Source organism: Leuciscus leuciscus (assembly GCF_965113295.1).
Source record: "Leuciscus leuciscus genome assembly, contig: SUPER_11_unloc_1, whole genome shotgun sequence".
Taxonomy (NCBI): Eukaryota; Metazoa; Chordata; class Actinopteri; order Cypriniformes; family Leuciscidae; genus Leuciscus; species Leuciscus leuciscus.
The window spans coordinates 7,122-27,911 of record NW_028118546.1 but is presented as its reverse complement, the minus strand read 5'-3'; the positions used below and the strand labels follow the sequence as shown (position 1 = coordinate 27,911).

At 37.1% G+C, this 20,790-nt stretch overlaps 1 long non-coding RNA gene and 1 pseudogene across 2 annotated transcripts; both read left to right on the top strand.

Moving 5' to 3' along the window:
• Positions 1–1,038: 1,038 nt before the first annotated feature.
• On the top strand, positions 1,039–2,065 carry LOC309510072. Its single transcript, XR_014210191.1, has 3 exons — positions 1,039–1,121; positions 1,527–1,617; positions 1,799–2,065. It is a non-coding gene; the product is annotated as an uncharacterized lncRNA (long non-coding RNA).
• A 3,951-nt stretch (positions 2,066–6,016) lies between these two features.
• LOC309510011 (NLR family CARD domain-containing protein 3-like) lies at positions 6,017–18,055 on the top strand (annotated as a pseudogene). The gene is made up of 5 exons (XR_014211623.1): positions 6,017–6,166; positions 6,252–6,662; positions 7,571–8,955; positions 10,785–10,958; positions 17,885–18,055. The product of XR_014211623.1 is annotated as an NLR family CARD domain-containing protein 3-like (transcript).
• The last annotated feature ends 2,735 nt before the right edge of the window (positions 18,056–20,790 follow it).

Sequence of the window (20,790 nt, the reverse complement as noted above, 5' to 3'; positions counted from 1 at the left end):
CAGCTGTGAATGGATTCATATGATGTTAACGTATTTTTGAAGACACATTTTTATTTATCTTGAATCTCATTTTTATTTATGCTACTTTATCAACTTTACTTTATTAAACACTTTATTGGAGGACAAAGCATACATAGACTATTGTGTATTAAAAGTGGTGTTTGGTACAGTAAATATACATTTTTATTTGAGAAATTTTCATTTCTTATTTCTTTAGTTTAATTAATTTAAAAATAACTACATATAATTAATAACTTATAAATAACTACATATAATTAAAAATAATAATAATTACAACTGGCCTGTTGGAGTATGCTTTTACTTCTACAAAAAGGGCAGATTAGGTACCTAGTCTTATTATTTTTTATTTAATAAATTAATCAGATGATTTAGATTAATTCACAAATAACACACACGTAAATGCGGTGGACAAAAAATAAATAGGGGTGCACTATCTAAGCTTTCACATTGCCTTTTAAGTCTAGTAATTTACATAATCATAGCAGACGCTTTTGTCCAAAGCAGCTTTAAAAGTGAGGAAAACAACGAAACCGTTATAAAGATAAAATAATAGGCTACTTAGATACGTTTCAACCGTTTTTAGAAACACACACACACACACACACAGTGTGAGCAATGTTCTTATTAGGTGTTTTTATGCGTTTGTCACTGAAACGATAAATATTTAATCAATCACGACAAATATTAGAGAAAAATACAATATGATGTATGCCAGCATCTTGCACATCAAAACAAACTTGTCCTTCCTCCATCACGGTTGAACTCGCACTAGATCCAGCAAGGGTGAGCTAGAACTCTAGCTCCTCCCATTTGACGCTGCAGCGAATCCCCGCTCACTAAATTTAGCAAGGTGGAGCTGGAGCTCCAGAAAAGGGGGAGCTCGAGCTCTAGCTCCTCCCATTTGGCTCTGCATCGAGCACCATCTCACCTGCCTATTACGTCTCGTCTTTCCATTGGACTGGTTATACACGTGCTTCACGACGCAATCACGCAGGGCGTTCCCACCGCGTCTCGACGCAGCTCGAGTTCCCTTGAAAGAGAAGCTGATGTTTCGCCATGTAATCAGACAGTCGATTCCTAAGTTCCGATACAAAATAGTAGTAAGTATTTCACAGAAACTTTTATAAAACCGTAGACAGGAATGTGTGTACTAGCTACTTGATGGAAAAGATGGAGGAGTTTGTGAATCGGTTGGATATCTAGACTAAATATGGATCAAGGGGACTTTTTATGTCTTGAGGCCCTTTACAGGTGACGTCCACATTAATACTTTTTTTCTGAAAGGACGTGTTTGACATTGTTCATCCTGTAGTAAAGGAACGGGGTTTCTTTTGTGTATCGTGCTGTAAGTTAGGCTATGTGATGATTTTTCAAATTACTTTTTTGAGTGAACGCATCGATGTCATTATCTATTTACCTCCAACTCTCATGATCAGATCATTGATAAAGATGTTTAATTAAGTTTAATTACTTTAGTTTTGTGTTTGTTCGTCATTTACATCCAGTGTCAGTGGAGATCAGACTGTTTCAACTGTTCAGCTTTATCATGGATGACACACAAACATCCAGAGTTGAAGATTTTTCTCCAGTTTGCAGGTACTTTAAATTAATACATTAAATAACCCTTTATAGACCCATAATAAAAGAGATGTCTGTTTTAAATGAATTTCTTGCGAACAATGTCTAAACCCTCCTCAAGTGCTTTTCATCCAAACAGTATGAAGATCTTGCATATGATGATTATCATCAAAAACTAATTAAATCTGTTCTGTTATAGTTCAGTTCAGCAGGAGAGATCAGAACCAGCGCCCTGCTGTGTGTCTTTGAGGAGTGACGGGTCTATGGATTATCCAATACATTTTAAGAATGACAATACACAGACTGATCTCAGGTAGGCTACAACATTTCTTAAAGACATGATTAACATTTTAATATTATGGTGTTTTGTATTTTGTATTTATGATATTCATAATAGACATTGTCTTCACCTGATGCAAGAGAGACATATCTATGAGTGTTCCAATTTCATGGCTTGGAATCAGATAAATAGCATTTTATTGAAAGAGATGCTTATATTATTTTAAACACCCAGCTTTTGTGGTCATTTTAAATGGACTGTAGTCCTTTTTGTTGGTACCTGGGCGTTGTGGAATTGCAGGTAATGTGCAGCAGTGCTGCTGTGGCCTTACATGTATATTCAGAGCTCAAAAAAATACCCTATTCTATATTCTGACCTCAAACCCATTATAACCTCCTCCAAAATGACTCCTCCAAAAATGACCAACAGATGGTATCAATGTAATACAATTAAAGGGGTCATATGACGGTTCTAAAAATAACATTATTTGGTGTAATGCAATGTGTTTATGCGGTTTTAGGTTAAAAAACAAACATACTCATTATTCTACACATACTGTACATTATTGTTGCTTCTCTATGCCCCGCCTTTCTGAAATGCGTTGATTTTTACAAAGCTCATCGTTCTGAAAAGCGTGGCGTGCTCTGATTGGCCAGCTAGCCAGTACATTGTGATTGGCCCGATAACCTTAAAGGGGTGGTATAATGCTCTTTTCACAAGATGTAAAATAAGTCTTTGATGTCCCCAGTGTGTGTATGTGAAGTTTTAGCTCAAAATACCCCACAGATATTTTATATCCTTTTACCTCACACAGACATGCACTGAAAATGTCAATATTTATGTTCAAACCAGAGTCAGACAATAATGGAGAGACTCAAGAAGTGACAACATGTAGAATGCAACAGTACATTTCTGAATGGTTAGTTGATGAATTTAGGTAGCTTATGTGTTATCTTCTATTCATTGATTAGCATTTTTTAAGGACTTCGTCTTCAACATTACACACTAACTAAAGTTAAAAAAGTGAAATCATAATCAACCACCCCTTCAAGCGTGTGACGGAAATGTCTCGCCCCTTACCATATTTGGAACATCAGCTCCAGAAGCAATAATGGCAGGTGATCATGTCAGAACTACCTTATCAATTCGAGATCGATTCTGATCCGGAAAATGCAGATGTCCAAGATGAGCGATCATCTTTGCATGGCGGCGCTGGCGGCAACAATAATACAGCGAGAACAAAAGTTACAACATTGTTTCTACTCAGACAATTCATGGGACCATATCATCTGAACATATTTCCAAATGAAATAACCTTTTATAGGCCCATAATAAAAGAGATGTCTGTTTTAAATGAATTTCTTGAAAACAATGTCTAAACCCTCCTCAAGTGCTTTTCATCCAAACAGTATGAAGATCTTGCATATGATGATTATCATCAAAAACGAATTAAATCTGTTCTGTTATAGTTCATTTCAGCAGGAGAGATCAGAACCAGCACCCAGCTGTGTGTCTTTGAGGAGTGACGGGTCTATGGGTCATCCAATAGATTTTAAGAATGACGATACACAGACTGATCTCAGGTAGGCTATAACATTTCTTAAAGACATTTAAATATTTGAATGAAAGAGATTTTTGAATAGTCAGTAGCAAATTCTTAAAATATAAAAAAAACATACTTACAGGCTGTGTGTGAGTCAGAAGCGCCAGAATGTACAAGCAAATATGGAATTGCCCCACTTTTTAGAATCAGCTTTGTGCACGGCCTGCCTTGTACTCTCGCAGGGTCTGGAAACAGTCCTCTGTAAAATTGCGCATCACACAGTCGAATATTTTAGTTGTACTGTTCTGGAACAGTTGTAAATAAAGTTTAAGCATTGTTTTCTAATTGTGTCCTCTTTTGGAAGGCCAAACTCATTTAGTTTGGCTTTCGCAGCGAAAAACACAGTGTCTCCACGACATGGCGGCGCTGGCGGCAACAATAATACAGCGAGAACAAAAGTTACGCCTTCTTTCTTTGCGTATACATTTATTTATGAAACTCTGTCCCCACACACTGACCTAGATTTGTTGGGGCGAGTTTGAAAGAAGAGTTTTAGGAAGGCGTGGCTGAGCCTTTATAACTTTTATAAAGAATATCTCTTAAGGTTTTACACTTTGAGCTTTGTAACTCTGCAGATCTTATACTTGCACTAACAGCTACATAACACACTAAAGAAAAAGGAAAACAAGAAATCGCATCATATGACCTTTAAACTTTATGAAATTAATCCTGTTGTTGATAGAAAACATTGTTTCTACTCTGATAATCACTGGGACCAAATCATCTGCACATATTGCCAAATAGGCACAAGGTTTTGTTATCAGTTGAAGATCCTCCTTTATGCCTCTTATGACAGAGTCCACTATCTTTAAAGCAGATTTTAAAGGAATGCGATGGTTTTAACTCTTCTAGGACTCTGTTTTTATTCTGTTGATTCGTATTAATAGATTTTTTTTTTATTAAGTGAGGCTGAATTAGTTTAAAAACATTTGTAAATTTATTTTTTAGTTTATTTCTCTTTTTATATTTTGCTACTTTTATTCTCACCATTAAAATAGCTCTGACAACTGACATGATGTTAAATTATAAGCAATCAATCAATAATATATTATTTTAATATAATATTTACAATATATAAAAAGCTTTCTCAAGCTAACACAAAGTTTGTCTTGACAATCGTTTTTTTTTTATAGTTTTTGTTTTTAGTATTATTACAGTTGTGGCCTTGAGCAGTTGATTTATTAATAAGTGCATTTACTTATTATCTGTTTTAGGAGGTTGACAGTGAATTATTAAAGGGATACTTCACCTCTGGAAAGATGAATGTGTATTTAAAATAGGTCATTTATGTAGAAGAAATGTGAAGACATTTTTGAATTTGGAGCTTTCTAGACTGAGAAAAGCCAGAAAATGTATTTTTGGCTTATGTGGATGAAAGACAACAACTCCCAGAATGCACTTGCTTCGCTGCCCTAGGAGGCCACTCCCAAGCCACGCCTACCGGTTACAGAGCGCAGTTGAAAACAACAAGGATTAGCTACTAGTGAGTCTCCGTGACGAGTTTGCCAGGGATTTCGAGATCGCTCAAAATGTCCGCGTTTCAGCTTTTGCGTTCTACAGTCGCCATTCATCATGTTTACTGTGGCGAGCAGGACGAGGCTGAGGGGCACGGGAGAACGACGCGAGGCCGGTGGCGTCATTACTGAGACGCATCGGTCTCCGAGGAGCGGGAATTTTCTTAGCAATGTTAAAACGCACATCAACCGAGCACTTGTTTAGCGTTCATGTATTCCTCATTTGTATTTCTTTCGAAGTGGTGAATTATTGCATGGTTACGTTACCGGGATGTTCAGTCAGATGCGGTGCGAAACTAGGATGGTTCACAACACAAACGTCCGTGTCCTCGTCTGATTCAGAGATTTCGTCCAGGAGAAATTGGCATCGTTTAAATGCTTTGCAGCAGACGGACTCTATCTCTGTGTTCGTAGCGGTTCGTAGTTGCATAGTGAGATCACCGGCGCCACCAGTCCGCCCCCAGCTCGAGCCAGTCTGGGCTTCTCGTCCGCGACAGGCAGGTCTTCTGCCTCGGCTGCTCTTCGCTATGCGGCTTGTAAAGGTAGCCACAAACACCTGATTCGAGCATCAGACTTCCGAAATCCTCTTCTTCTACATCATATTGAGTAACGTTACCCTCCGCTATTGTCATATCTTCACAGCTTGCTCCACAGTGCCTGTTAGCTTAGCTTCCAAACAAGATGGAGGATATTGCTTTTAGTTTCAGAAAGTGAAGTCCCACCCACTGATCTGTAATAGGCCTGTAGCGTGAGCGGGTCCCGCCCCCTGGAATAATGAGGAGCTTGTTTGTAGTCTCTACACTTTTCAATGAAATGTGACTTCCTGCTTATTATGACGCAAAATGATGATTTTTACGTCATAATAAGCAGGAAGTAAAACACTTAAATCCTTATTTCTCCCATCTCAGGGAAAAATTAATGAAAAATCCACGTTTATTATAATATATGACTGGGTTTCTAACAATACAAAGCTTAATGCAAATGGGTGAAGTGTCCCTTTAAGGTAATATAAAACAAATCCACCAATATGTCTGATTCTTGATTCTCTTCATGATGTTTAAGGTCAATCCCACCACAAAGATCAACAGTAACAAAACCCGCCTGTAAGAAGAATGACCAGCCTATGAATCAACTACAGGACTTTAATGAAAGCAGGGATGCTAGTGTCAGGTAAAGTAAACAAACAGGTAAACAAATACAACATTTTACTCTATATATTTAACTTATGTAATACTATGTTATTTTAATTTTACAGCCATGAAGTCCTGAACACATTTAGATCAAAACTGATGGAGAAGTTTAAGCGTCTGAATGAGGGAACAGCAAAGCAGGGAAACCCAACACTCCTGAATGAGATCTACACAGAGCTCTACATCACAGAGGGTGACAGTGGAGAGATCTGTAATGAACATGAGGTGAGACAGATTGAGACACAATCCAGGAGAGCAGCAACAGAGGACAAACCCATCAAATGCAATGACATCTTTAAACCTTTACCTGGACAAAACAAACCCATCACAACTGTGCTGACAAAGGGAGTCGCTGGCATTGGAAAAACAGTCTCTGTGCAGAAGTTCATCCTAGACTGGGCTGAAGGCAAAGTGAATCAGGACATCCAGCTCATATTTCCACTACCTTTCAGAGAGATCAATTTGATGAAGGACAAAACACTCAGGGCCCTATTTTAACGATCTGAAACGCAAGTGTCAAGCGCAAAGCGCAAGTAACTTTGTGGGCGGGTCTCGGCGCTGTTGCTATTTTCCCGGCGGGATAAATGACTCTTGCGCCAGGCGCAAATCTAAAATGGGTTGGTCTGAAGTAGCTTCATTATTCATAGGTGTGGTTTGGGCGTAACGTGAAATAAACCAATCAGAGCGTCATCTCACATTCCCTTTAAGAGCAGATGCGCTTTTTCCATAGCGGATTGCTATTGTAACGGCGGATTTGCCAGGCGCGCGCCAGGAGCGGTTCACAGCCAAGGAGAGCAACGCTCTCGTCACGGCCGTAAAAGAGAGAAGTTACATTGAAATGGAGAAACCCACCCAAATTAGGGTGGGTTTCGGTGGGTTTCGGGCTTCGGTTAAACAGGCGTATGATAATTTGGGTAAATGTGTAAGCTAGATGTATGCTTTTAAAATAAATTGTCTATTTATCTATCTATCTATCTATCTATCTATCTATCGTAATAATGTATGATTTGCAAAAATGAAAACTGCTGCTTCTGTGTAGATGAGAGAATCAAAGTGTATGCGCGTTGTGCACACGCTACATTGATTATGGCCAAGCATGCGCCCTTAAAATAGCATATGAATAACATGCGCAACGCGCCACTGACTTTAAACAATTTTTTCCTGGTTAGTGGCGCAATTGTTTTCTTAACCTGCAAAATAGCAAGAAGGAACGTTTGCGCCGGAACACGCCGCCTCTTTGCGCTGAACCGCCCCCGGGAGCGCAAGTGTATTTCTTAGTTAACCGACGTGCTTCTGTGGAGGGAAAAGTCCGCTTTGCGCGGGTGCAAAATAGGAATGATACATGCGTCGGTGTACAAAGTCACTTGCGCTGGGTGCAAGATAGGGCCCTCAGTCTTTCAGATCTTCTTCATGTGTTTTTCCCTGAAACAAAAGAAATGGAAATATCCAGTGACAAATATAAAGTGTTGTTCATCTTTGATGGTCTGGATGAGTGTCGTCTGTCTCTGGATTTTCAGAGTGATGTGAGGTTTTGTGATGTAAGTGAATCAGCCTCAGTGGACGTACTGCTGACGAACCTCATTGTGGGGAATCTGCTTCCCTCTGCTCTGATCTGGATCACCTCTAGACCAGCAGCAGCCGATCTCGTCCCCTCTGAGTGTGTCCATCGAGTGACAGAGGTACGAGGCTTCAATGAGCCACAGAAGGAGGAATACTTCAGGAAGAGAATCAGTGATCAGAGTCTGGCCAATACAATCATCTCACACCTGAAGTCATCAAGGAGCCTCTACATCATGTGCCACATCCCAGTGTTCTGCTGGATCTCAGCCACTGTTCTAGAGAAGATGTTGAGTGAAGCAGAGAGTGGAGAGATTCCCAAGACTCTCACTCAAATGTACACACACTTCCTGATCCTTCAGTCCAACATCAAACAGGAGAAAGACTATGAGAAGAACCTGACAGATAAAGACATGATCCTCAAACTGGGAAAAGTGGCTTTTCAGCAGCTTGTGAAAGGCAATGTGATCTTCTATGAGAAAGACCTGAGAGAGTGTGACATTGATGTGACAGAAGCATCAGTGTACTCAGGATTGTGCACTCAGATCTTCAGAGAGGAGTCAGGCCTGTATCAGGCGAAGTCTTCTGCTTTGTTCATCTGAGTGTTCAGGAACATCTAGCAGCTTTATATGTGCATCTCTGCTTCACAAACAACAACAGGAATGTATTTGACCCAGTCTCTGAACCAGATTTGTTGTTTGTATTAAAGGACTGGTTTCAAGTTAAGTTTAAACATGTTTCATTTTCTGAGCTCCATGAGAGAGCCGTGAATGAGGCTCTACAGAGTAAAAATGGGCATCTGGACCTTTTCCTGCGCTTCCTTCTGGGGTTGTCAGTGGAGTCTCATCAGATTCTCCTTCAGGGACTAATGACACTGAGAAGAAGAATAAAGTCTGACAGCAATGAGAAAACAGTTGAGTACATCAAGGAGAAGATCAGGACCATTGACTCTCCAGAGAAATCCATCAATCTGTTCCACTGTCTGAATGAACTGGGTGACCAGTCACTAGTGGAGGAAATACAACAGTATCTGAAATCTGGAACAATAAGTGAAGCCAGACTCTCTTCATCTCAGTGGTCAGCTGTAGTTTTTGTGTTGTTGACATCAGAGAAGAGTCTGGAGAAGTTTGATATTAATACATTTGTTGGAGAAAACAATAAAGCTGAAAAACTGAAGGTTCTTCAGAAGCTGCTGCCCGTGATTAAAGTTCAGTAAGTATCAGTGAAAACTATCACTTTACTGTTAAAACAAAATAAAATAAAAAGCTCATAAATCTAAGAAACATACAAATAGTGTTGTCAAAAGACCCGGTACTTCGGTACCAAGTCGGTACTAATTTTTTTTTAAACGTCACGGTACCAGGTTTTCTCAAACCCGGTACTTGATGCGCGTGCGTGCCCGAAGCGCGTGCAGTTGGTCCTCTTCATAAAAGCGCTGATGGCGATCGGCGGTGCTGCTGCTGATGTGGTGCTGATGTTTTTGCGCGTGCAGATACGTTATTTCAAATGGTGCGCGGCAAGCGCGCTGATAATAGAAGCGGCGCGCTCGCTTTTCCATGTGCGTTCATGGATGTATAGCAACGACAGACGCCACGGGAGTACAAACGCTTGTGCGAACTGCGCTCTCCATGACGACGAGGAAGTGTGACATAGGCCTATTCATTGATTTCTAGCCCTTGCATTAGCTTTACTACTAGATATATTTATGGAGATGAGAAATAAAAAGCCGTCATTAATATCAGTCCGTCAGAAAAGCAGTTCTAGTCTTATTCTTGGCTGGATAACTCTTAGCAGGTTTAAAAAGCCCTTTTAAAGTTAAATATGAATACAGTTTTGGATTAAATAAAAGTATAGTCAAGTCAAATAAAACATATTTTACCTCCTGTATAGTTTGGTAATGCTACAATAAGATACCATTCATTAACATCATTTAATGCGTTATCTAACATAACACATTGAGTGAACAATATATTTTTACAACATTAATTAATGTTTGTGAATGTTATTTAATACAAAACACTTGATTGGTCATGTTTGTTCACTTCATTCATTGTGCATTAAATAATGTTAACAGAAATAATGTTAACTTTTGATTTTAAAAATGTATTTTTAAATTAACCCCTAAAGGAGAATAATTGCGACAGTATATAACTATTGTTTTTTTTGTTAGGTCATTTTATCTAATGTTATCTAACAAATGGAATCTTATTGTAAAGTGTTTTTAATACTACAGTTTCCATCTTTGTGATATACACTTTAATATAATTATGTAAATTTAATCTAAATTAAGCTTTGGTACCGAAATTGGTACCGAGAACCGTGGATTTTCACTGGTATCGGTACCGAATACTGAAATTTTGGTACCGTGACAACACTACATACAAACATTTATTTTATCAGTAATAGGAGCAATATGGCAGCATACTTGATTTTATTGTTTTTCTGATTTTTTTAAATCTATTTTATTGATGTGAATAATGACGGGGAGATGTGATTGGGAAACAATACAAGCTGACTCAAACTTGTGTTAAAGCACCTGACACCCAATGTCTTCAACATGAGGATTCATTTAAAACAAACAAGTTTAATGTTACAAATGATTTATAAAGTAGTTTTCCTGGCAACAACGGACAAAAAATTTAAAATTCATATAGCATGTTTATTGGTTATTCACCTGCAAGGGAGGCCAAGAATTCTAGCCCAAGAATGCGGTCTTACATTTAGAGCAAAGGTTAGTTGGTTTAATTTTATGTTGTATATGTCGTGTCTGTTCAGAATCTTGTTCTTTTGCACACTGAGAGTTTGTTATCCTGAGTCCATGTCCCATTTGTCTTTTATTCACACTTAACTCTCTCCAATTGTAATCTGTGACACCATTACCTCAAGGTTCCTGAGTAATTTTGAGACAATGCCATCCATTGGTGACCAAGTGCAGTGTTTTCTTTACTCCATCTACAAATTGTCTACTTTTTCTCAATTTTCTATTGCTTTTTGTTTTCAGTTCATAGTGTTTACCAAGTATGATTTTCATCTCTCTACAGTTTGAGTGATTGTGGAGTCACAGAGAAAGATTGTGCTGCTCTGACTTCAGCTCTGATATCAAACCCCTCACAACTGAGAGAAGTGGATCTGAATAATAGAAAACTGCGAAATCCGGGTGTGAAGCTTCTCTCTGTTGTACTGGAGGATCCTGACTGTAAACTGGAGAAACTCTGGTAAGATCATCTACGGTATATCATAGTCAGACATGTTATTGTCTTCTGTAAGACTAAATCAGGGTTCCACAAATCTAGCACTGGAGGGCCGCTGCCTTACTGAGTTTAGCTCAAACCCTGATAAAACTCTCCTTCCTGTAACTCTGAAGACATGGATTAGCTTGTTCAGGCGTCTTTAATTAGGGTTGGAGATAAACTCTGCAGGACAGCGGCACTTCAAAACCGGATTTGAGGAACCCTGGACTAAATGCTCTGATGTAAATTTTAGGGCTACACTGCAGAAAATAAATTTCTTTCTCAGTATTTTTGTTTTCTTTTCTTTTTTGTATTCTTAATTGAAGATAAATTTACTTGAGAAGCAAAATAACTTAAAATGTTAAGTCTTGTATACTGAAAAATTGCTTATGTATCTTGATTTAAGAATTTTTAGATATTAGATATTTAGACTACGTCTGGATCGGATTCAGAACGATGATCAAAACACAGATGGAGTAGATAAAGTCCAGCAACACCCCCAAAGCTTCACAGTCCTATACCTCGTCCTGCGTCGACATTTCATTAAGTAACATTAGGCAGTTTTGATTTTACATTTGCGTCTGCTTACATACGTGACCCGTTCTGGCAAAATGAGTCGCAATGAGCAATTGTTCATGACTGAGCTACACCTGTTTGACTTTAATAGTCAAAGTCAATTTTGAGAAAAATCGGGTTAAAGTTTTCTGAAGGTTCCAAAACAAAATCATCTACCAACCATACCTTAAAATCACCAAATAACACCACATTTGGCACACACCACCGAGTCAAAACCAAATATTTATAGGAACAATATATATTCAACTTTTTTCCCCCATGGTACCACAATTGTTTGATTAAAATTAATGAAAAACACAGCCTATATATTCAGACCTACTGTACTGCACAGGTCTAATATAATGTTACACATCAGCTGTTTTTCCCCAACAGTTAACCAAATGTTCACTTAAAGGTATAGCGGAGGATCTTTCCAAATTTTAGATAAGACCCGCCCTCTCCACTGTTTGAAAAGTTTGATTGATTCACTAGAATGATTGACAATTAGGAGGACCAATAGTATAGGTTACCCACCAGGAAGTAAAACATCCTCCGCTATACCTTTAAGACATAGCAGATTATGTTTGCTTGAATACTCGCCAAGACAGATATTTTGAAACACTGTAATTCTGTGTAGGTATAAGAGTATATCGGGATCACGCGCTGTCTGAGGCGTCTTTGAGGCACGCTTCGGATGTGTCAGTCAATGTGAGTAAAATCATTTTGTTTAAATCAGTATGAGTTTGAAAATCACATTTCATTGGTTCAGACTCATGCCATCGAGAATTCGCTATTAATATTCACAAAGTTGGATTGCTACGTTTTAAAACAATACCAAACTTGTGCTGAGGGAAAGCACAGTCGTCCAGAAGCGAGCAGAGAAAACTGAATTTTTCATGGACAAAGGAAAACATACAAATAAAGATACTTTTTAAAATGTTTAATTGGTATTTTGACCCTTGGGATCACTAGATGAGGGCTTAATGAACTCATTTTTGTGAAAACCTCAAATTCGACCATTTTGCCTGTAGCTCAGAATTATCCTGTACGCATTCTGACTCATTTTGCCAGCACGGGTCACATATGATATTGCATGTTTCTGCTTCTTCTTCGCCTGTGTTTTTATCAGGAGATTTAATACTTTTTCAAAAGTGAAAGATCTCAAACTAAACCGCCTTCAGTGATACATGTGTTAAATAGTTGTTGTTAAGTGTTAGCTTATTATATTTATGTTGAAATTTTATGGATTTAATTTTTACATTTTACATAATCTGCCTGTAAATGTTTGTATCTCCCAGGATACGTTTCCCCTTTGGGAGTATAAATTAATTGGAAAAAAGAATGTTTGTTTGGCAATGCGTGTTACAACATTTTAATAACAATTTTAAAACATGTATTCTCTCATAACTTTAAACATTCTTTGTAAAATTCGGTCGAACAATGCCTGTTTATGAATATATTAGCCTACTGTATCATATTTAATATGCAAATTTCTAGGGCCTATGAATGATCAATATGACCAAAACTTTGCTGAAAAACATCGTGTACACAGTCTTCTTCATGCCTTCTGTCCTCTGATTGATAGTTTATACTTAAAAAACAAAAACAAAATTCAAGTAAAGTCCTTTTGCTCAGAAAGTTTTTATTTTTATAAATGTAAGAAACATTTATTAGACTGAAGCAACTGGGGTTTATTGATTATTAATAAACCATTTTTTTTATGTTAAAAATTGCATATATGATCCATAAAAGCCGTGTATGTGTGTAATGTGATACTCAACAAAAAACAGATGCTAACTTGTATATGCATGCATGTGTGTTTTTTTGTTGAGTATCATATTTATACATCGCTTTTATGGCTCATACTGTCAGAAACACAGGGTTAGGACTAGTGTGAAAACTTGAACACAGTCAAAAGGTGAACCCAAATGCAGAAAACCAGATGACAGTTCTGGGAAATATCTTCAAATCTTGTATTTGATGAAAAGGAACGTCCAAACTTTCCTAGGATAAATCCAAAAAGTAAACTCCAAAAAACTTCCACAAATAGATTGACAACAGTTCCAAAAAGTAAATCCAAAAAGTCCACAAAGTAAATCCAGAAGGAATTTGAAAAAAAGTTCACAAAAAGATCTGTGAGTACTCCAAAATTTCAAAGAGCAAAAGTCAATTAAACAAAACAAAGGAACCATACCAGGTACACAAATTAGATTTAGATAACTCCAAAAGAGGCATAGCAAGAGAATGACCTAGACTTGGTCATAGCACTGGAAACACTGAGCAAAGTACTCAGGAGAAGGGTGACTTAAATACACAAACAGGGAACAAGGCACAGGAGACATAATGACAGAGACTGAAAACCAACAAGAGACACAATGAACATATATAATCTATGTGGCCAAACATAAGTCTAAAACCTTGACACCGGTGTTGTGCCTGAACGCGTTCATTGAACGATAGATAGTTCATGAACTCGTTCATATTTTGGGCGAACGTGAACTGAACGTACTCTGTTACTGCCTGATGAACGTTACTGTGAACTCGTTCATTCTGGTGTCTGTGAACGGCACGCTCTCTCAGTTTAACTTCGTTCAAAAGGGTGCAATATTTCTATAGAAATGTATTTGTCCCGTTCGGAACCTCCGTTGTCCCGTTTATTGACGCTGATCTAACCACTGATGTATGACTGAATCTGATACAACAGCAACACTTGATCACGACACCGGTCATCATCCAATCACAGTCCACACTCACGCGCATCAGACCCAGAGATCAGACCATACGAATAACAAACTCTAAATTGAGAATTAATTATTATTTTGGGACAAATCATTGTTTGATTTGCGCACAGAATCCTCCGCTGTCTGGTCGCTTCGATCCGGACTCGCGCTAACGGCAAATCCCTTTCACTGTCCGACTGGGTTTTGATTTCGGCAAATCAGTTTTAACGAATTCAAACAACGTGATTATTGTGAGTCCAACATACATCCAGCCACGCAAGAAAGCATCAAATCATCCTGAGGGAATAATATACTGATGTGATTTGCTGACCAAGAAACATTTATACATTAATTATTATTATTGTAAAAAAAAAGAAAGAAAAAAATCAGGATTCTTTGATTAAATAAAAGGTTCAAAGTAAATTTATCCGAAATAAAAAAACGTAGCATTATTAATGTACTTGCTGAATAAAAGTAGGCTAGTAATTTCTTTAAAAGTAGTGTATAATTACAAAAGCTTTCTATTTTAGATAAATGCTATTATTTTGAACTATGGTTTGTGTGTAATATGACTTTAATCAAAACAAATGTGTTGTCTGAAAACCTTTTAAACGCATACGAACCTGAAATGACATATAGGCCTACTGTGTTATGTTGGCCTAGCCTATAGCCTACAAATATTTTTGAGTGTCCCTCATTTTCCTGTAAAGAACCATGCACGATTGTCCCGCATTTGTTTAGTTGGCAACCCTACCCTCAATGCTATGTAAAACCTGGTTGGATAAGGATTTTAAAATTGGATATGAAGATGAAATCTGACGCATAGTTTCAGTGTTAAAACTGATAACATAATTGCTGTCTGTGGTTTTATATGGGCTGTGGCAATAATTTTGAAAAATAATAGCTCGCACAACATATGGAAAAAAAGAACTGAACTAGTTCATTTTTTGGAACTGTGAACTTTAGTTCAAAATTTTGAAGTTTGAACTATGAACTGAACTAGTTCATTTAAAAAATTGTTAACTGAACTTTGAAGTAGTTCATGTAGAAAGTGAACTTTCCCAACACTGCCTGACACATATATGCAATTCAATGCAAATCAATAATAATTAAGAGATGGAAAATGTTCCCCAAAAGCCTGTTGTGTCATATTTGACATTTATATTAACATGAAAAAATGTCAAAAGAATTAAATTTTTAACATTAACAAATGGTGAATAATCAATAAACCCAGTTTCTTCAGTCCAGTAAATGTTTCTTACATTAATTTATAAAAATCATGAATCATTAATAAATCATTTCTCAGCAAAAAATACTTTATTTGATAAAAAAAAAGTATAAACTATCAATCAGAAGACAGAAGGCATGAAGTAGATTGTGTGCAAGAGCAAAACAGAGAGGCAGAAGGTAGCATTAGGAAGACAGAAACAATCACTGCATATCCAGTAAAACCTCATGGTATGTTCACTGTCAGCAACAGTGTTGTCATAATTCTCAATTTAGGTTTGACCATATTGATTTCACTTTATTTTAATGGTCCCTTGAACACATTCTGTTGACTATCAGTACAGTTGCACATGTCTACTAACTCCCATTGGAGTGTTAATAGATTTATTAGTAGACTAGTAGGGTTAGGGTTAGAATAAGTTGGCATGTAGTTACAAAGTTACTTATTGCTCGTTTTTTTTTTTAGCAATGAAAAATAAACACAAAATGCTCTGTTAATTTTGATCTTTCATTTTCGTGTAATACATCAATCGATCCTGTTCAGTTTCTATTTTTTTTCTGTATACTCACAATACAAATAAAGTGTTTTGCTTTTTGACAAATAAAGAAAAACTAACATGATGCTATTTCTGCCTTCTCTCTGCCAGTAAACTCCCATTTGAAACGCGTTCGAAAATTATCTATAACTCCGCGAAAATTCAGTCAAACAGGCAAACAGACCCACGGGCATAAAGCTTGAGATCGCAGCTTTTAAATGAAGTAATTTATATAAAAAACAAATATTATCAGCTTCTGTAATCTGTATAAAAAGAGAGCGACTCCAGTCGAGCTCATTACGAGCCATTCAAAAGTAATTTGACCACTCCCCGGAGAGCGCGTGCTATTCAAACGCAAATTCTGAGAACCATTTCAGTCTGTGAAACGGCCCCACATCAGCTGTAAACAAAGAGGCATAATATAGCCTACCTTATGGAGAAAATTTTCCGTGCTGATATGAGGAGCAGATCCCGCTGAGGAGTGAGGTAGGCTAAGTTATCCTTTCTCAAGTGTTAATGTGGAATAACGTTATGGAATAACGTTGTAGGCTTATGTAAACAAAAAGATGAATCGCGTTTCTATAATATGAATCGCGTTTTCTGTGAGATGAATGAAGGGTACATATTTGTAAAGAGTGTTTAGCCTAAATATGAATCGCGCGTCTGTGTGTGAAAGAATAAACTGCTTTTACAGTTACAGTTACTGTGTTACAGTCAGGCGAAGTATGAAAGACAACATTTTGTTGACTAGATTTGGGTACAGTTTTTACTGTAGAATATACTGTCACATCAAATAAGCTTTTCTGCTCATATATATAAAATACTATTTTGTCAAAAATAAAGTCATAGACTAAGATGTTCCAATGTTGGCTATATTCAAACTAATGAATACATATGATAAAATGTAGGCCTATAATCTTTTTTTTTTTTTTTTTTTACAAAGAAAGAGTACTTTTTTGCAGAAATATTGCTGAAATTGTAATTATTGTTGTAATTGTAACCTTTTTAATAAAATAGCAAAACATATTTACAAGATAGATGTAAGCAAAATCTTAAATGGTCAATATAAGTCTTCTTCAAAATATTTATTTTGTCCTTGCAGTGTGGCTCAGTCAGTGTCACACCTGAATGAATGGCTTATTATGCAGAGTCATTATGCAGAGTGGGTGGGACTAAGGTGTAAACTACTCCTCCCCCTCGCATATTGGCTTTCCAAGCAAAACCTGTTTTACACCATTTAAATCAATGTATTTTTTTTTGTGAACGATAAAGCAAGACTATTTTCACATAATTTTGAAGCTAGAACTGAAAGGGACAACATCCATTAGTCAAAAGTCTTGTGGGCACATATTTTTTATGAGTTTTGTGGTCTTATTTCAGCAACTTTCATTTTTATTTTTTTAAATAACCACGCATAAACATTATTCTCTTAAAAATACAAACATCTACATACATGTTGCTCGCATATTATGGTAGGCCTGTTTGTGCTATATAGAGTGAATTTACACCTTTGCCATTAACATGTTTATAAATAACTGAAAAAAGCACAAATGTCAGAGCATGTCAGAACATCTCAAGGGCCTCAAAAACAGCTTGGTCCCCAGAGGGTTAACCTACCATACTCTTGTGTGCTTTCATCTTCACGATGAGTCTGTCACAGAGAAGAGGTGTAGTTGTGTTTGAGCGCATTTAGAACTGTTGGATTTATGAAGAACATGTGTTGAAAGCTTTTTGAATTTCTTTATTATTATTTTTTTATGACTGATAAATCTCCAATTGAAATTTAGACATATTTAATAGTCTGTGTAGAATTGTGGCTTGTACGTGTTGATCTGAACTGAGAGAGTGAAGAGTGTGTCATTGTTCTCTACAGGTTGAGGGATTGTGGAGTCACAGATGAAGGTTGTTCTGCTCTGGCTTCAGCTCTGAGATCAAACCCCTCACACCTGAGAGATCTGGATCTGTGGGGGAATAAACTAGGAGATTCAGTTCATCTGCTCTCTGCTGTACTGGAGGATCCTCACTGTAAACTGGAGACACTGAGGTAAGATTGTCTCTCTGATTGTCACACATGTCTTTGTCCTCAGTAAGAATTTTAGGACTAAAATTAGCTTGTAAAATGTTCTGTAAACACTAAATCTCAGCACAGAAATCACAGGTGTACACAAATGTCTAATCTCATGATCTGGTATAGTGTTCATTTTTACATTCTTTTTAAAATATATCCTTTCAATTTAGTGAGTATTTCATTATATTCATTATGTTCAATAATTTTAATTTATTTATTTAATAATTTAATAACAATAATCTGATCCTATAGTTCCCCCGGCACTGCACAGTCCTTAATCGTTGAAGTTTCTGCTTTGAACGGCTCTTTCCGTGGCTACAAAAATAAATAAATTCAAAGTAGCTTTTCAAACACTACTAATGTACTAATATGAAAGATAATAAGCAAAAGAAATGTAATAACTTCATGCTGATCTTCATTATCATATATGCAGGGAAAACACCTGAACTTCTGCGGAGCAGTAATGAATAAAGTAACATGGTCAGCGCCGCGCTGGTGAGATTAGTTTGCTCCATTCGGTTTCACTAGCAAACACGTCCTCCCTGCGATGTCGAGTCGGTCACACAGCTCGGTCCATTGAGCCGCACCGATGATGTCAGCACGGCACGAGCTCTGTAACACCGCTCCGTTTCGTCCCACTGTTGGTGTGTTTGGCTTCCCATACAACTCGTTACAACTAACAGACATTGCTTAAAAGAGTTTGTGAGACGCGCCAAATTAAACAGAAGTGCGGACACACAACTTCCTTTTCAAGGGAAATTAGCCATCATCAACTACCGAAATCTCTTCTTATTTCAGTAATGCGTATGAATGAATTTCACCAAGGTTGATCAATGTTTGTTTCACTAGTGTTGAGGCTTTTCAATAATTGTTTCCTATACGGCCCTTCATACTGGTGGTTTCATATTTGTCTCCTCCAAAGTTTCAGACAAGAATGAACATTGATCTAGTTCATTTGTACAGTATGGTGCACTGGCAGAATAGTTTTGTATAATTAGTGTAGAAATATGTGAAATGCTTATAAATCATTAAATGTTTAAGTTTTATAGGCCCCATTATTACACATTTTTCAAGTGTCCAGACATATATTGTTATCCATTTAATATGAAGAGACAATTTTATTAGTCTTTTTCATTATAATATATATTATAACATTTCTAAAGACACTTATTTACTGTTGTGGTAATAAACACATATGTGTTAAACTGTAAGCATGAAGTTATAAGGCAACGCAAATAATAGAAATAAATGATAAACATGAAAATGGTCTTGATATAAAAGCTTCAGGTCAGGGGCATTCAGTCCGTATACTGTACGCTGTGAATGCTCTGCAGACCCAAGCCATTTAAGAGAATGAGTTTGTGGACTCGCAAATTAATATTAACACTATAAATATGACTATAAATTCCCTTGTCGGTTGAGGTGTAAAATAAAGCTTACATAATAAAAGTCCGTCATTTATTTATTTGCCATTCAACAATTTTTTTCCAAATAAGTGCCAGTGATAAAGTAAATAAATTTAATACATTATTAGTTAACTGTGTGATTTGTATATGTACATTTCTGAAATACATAACTTGCACACAGTCACCTCTGATAACAGATCACTCTAAATTGTAATGTAGATGTGCATTTTCTGTAAAACTGCTTTGAAACAATATGTATTGTGAAAAGTGCTATACAAATAAAATGTGAAATGAATGGAAATGTTATGGAGGGTTTTGGGTTAGTGTATCCACAACGCTGGCGTTATTATGCATCATCATCATTGTTTTGCGTTCTATGGAAGCATATGGGTAGCAATATTCAATTTGAAATGTAATATGTAAAATGGCAATGCATTTCTGTATTTAAATTTACGTTTTCCATTACATTTGTGCAACGTTTGGTGCAAAATTAAAATTAAAATTCAATTATATTATTTACATTTGCCATTTCATACACTAGTTTTAATATGTAAATTGAATACATATTTTAACATATTTTAAGTTTGCAGTGGCTTCATAAATTAATGAAAAATATAAAAAAACAAAGTACACCGGATGCACATTTCTTTGTTCTTCATTTTCTAGAACTAGTTTAAGAATCTTGCTGTATTTATATGTAATTAATTAAGAGAAAGTACACCGCCATCTTATTCTGACGAAAGTGACTTGAACGCACTGCCGTCGTAAACACGACTTCCCAGGAGGACTTATAGATGATGACGTCACCGGGGGGGCCAACTTCACACAGTGATTGACAGGGTGGGAGGGGGCGGGGCCAACTTCACGCAGTGATTGACAGGGGGGGAGGGGGCGGGGCCAACTTCACACAAGGCTTGTTCGACTTCATGCAGGTCTGCGCAGACCGATCGGCGGCTGACTTGAAGCAGTGCATGCCGGTTAGAAATTTTGTCCGACTTGATAAAGTGCCGACGCCATGTGACTGTGACGTATGCCATCAAAGTACCGCGAGAGCGATTCGAGAGTAGCCGGAGAACTCAGCCAGCGCAGCTTCTCAAGAGCGGCTGCACGAGCTCTGATAACGACACAGCTGTTCCACGATTGGCCGGATTCACCGCATGACAACGATCACGTGTGTTTCGTGTTTATTCGAAAACCTTTAGTTCCTCTAAAGCTCACAAATCAGTTTTTTATAACAGTAAACACTCTTTTCATGTAGTTGCGATGTTATATTGTGTCATGTTTATCAAATTAAAACTGATTAAA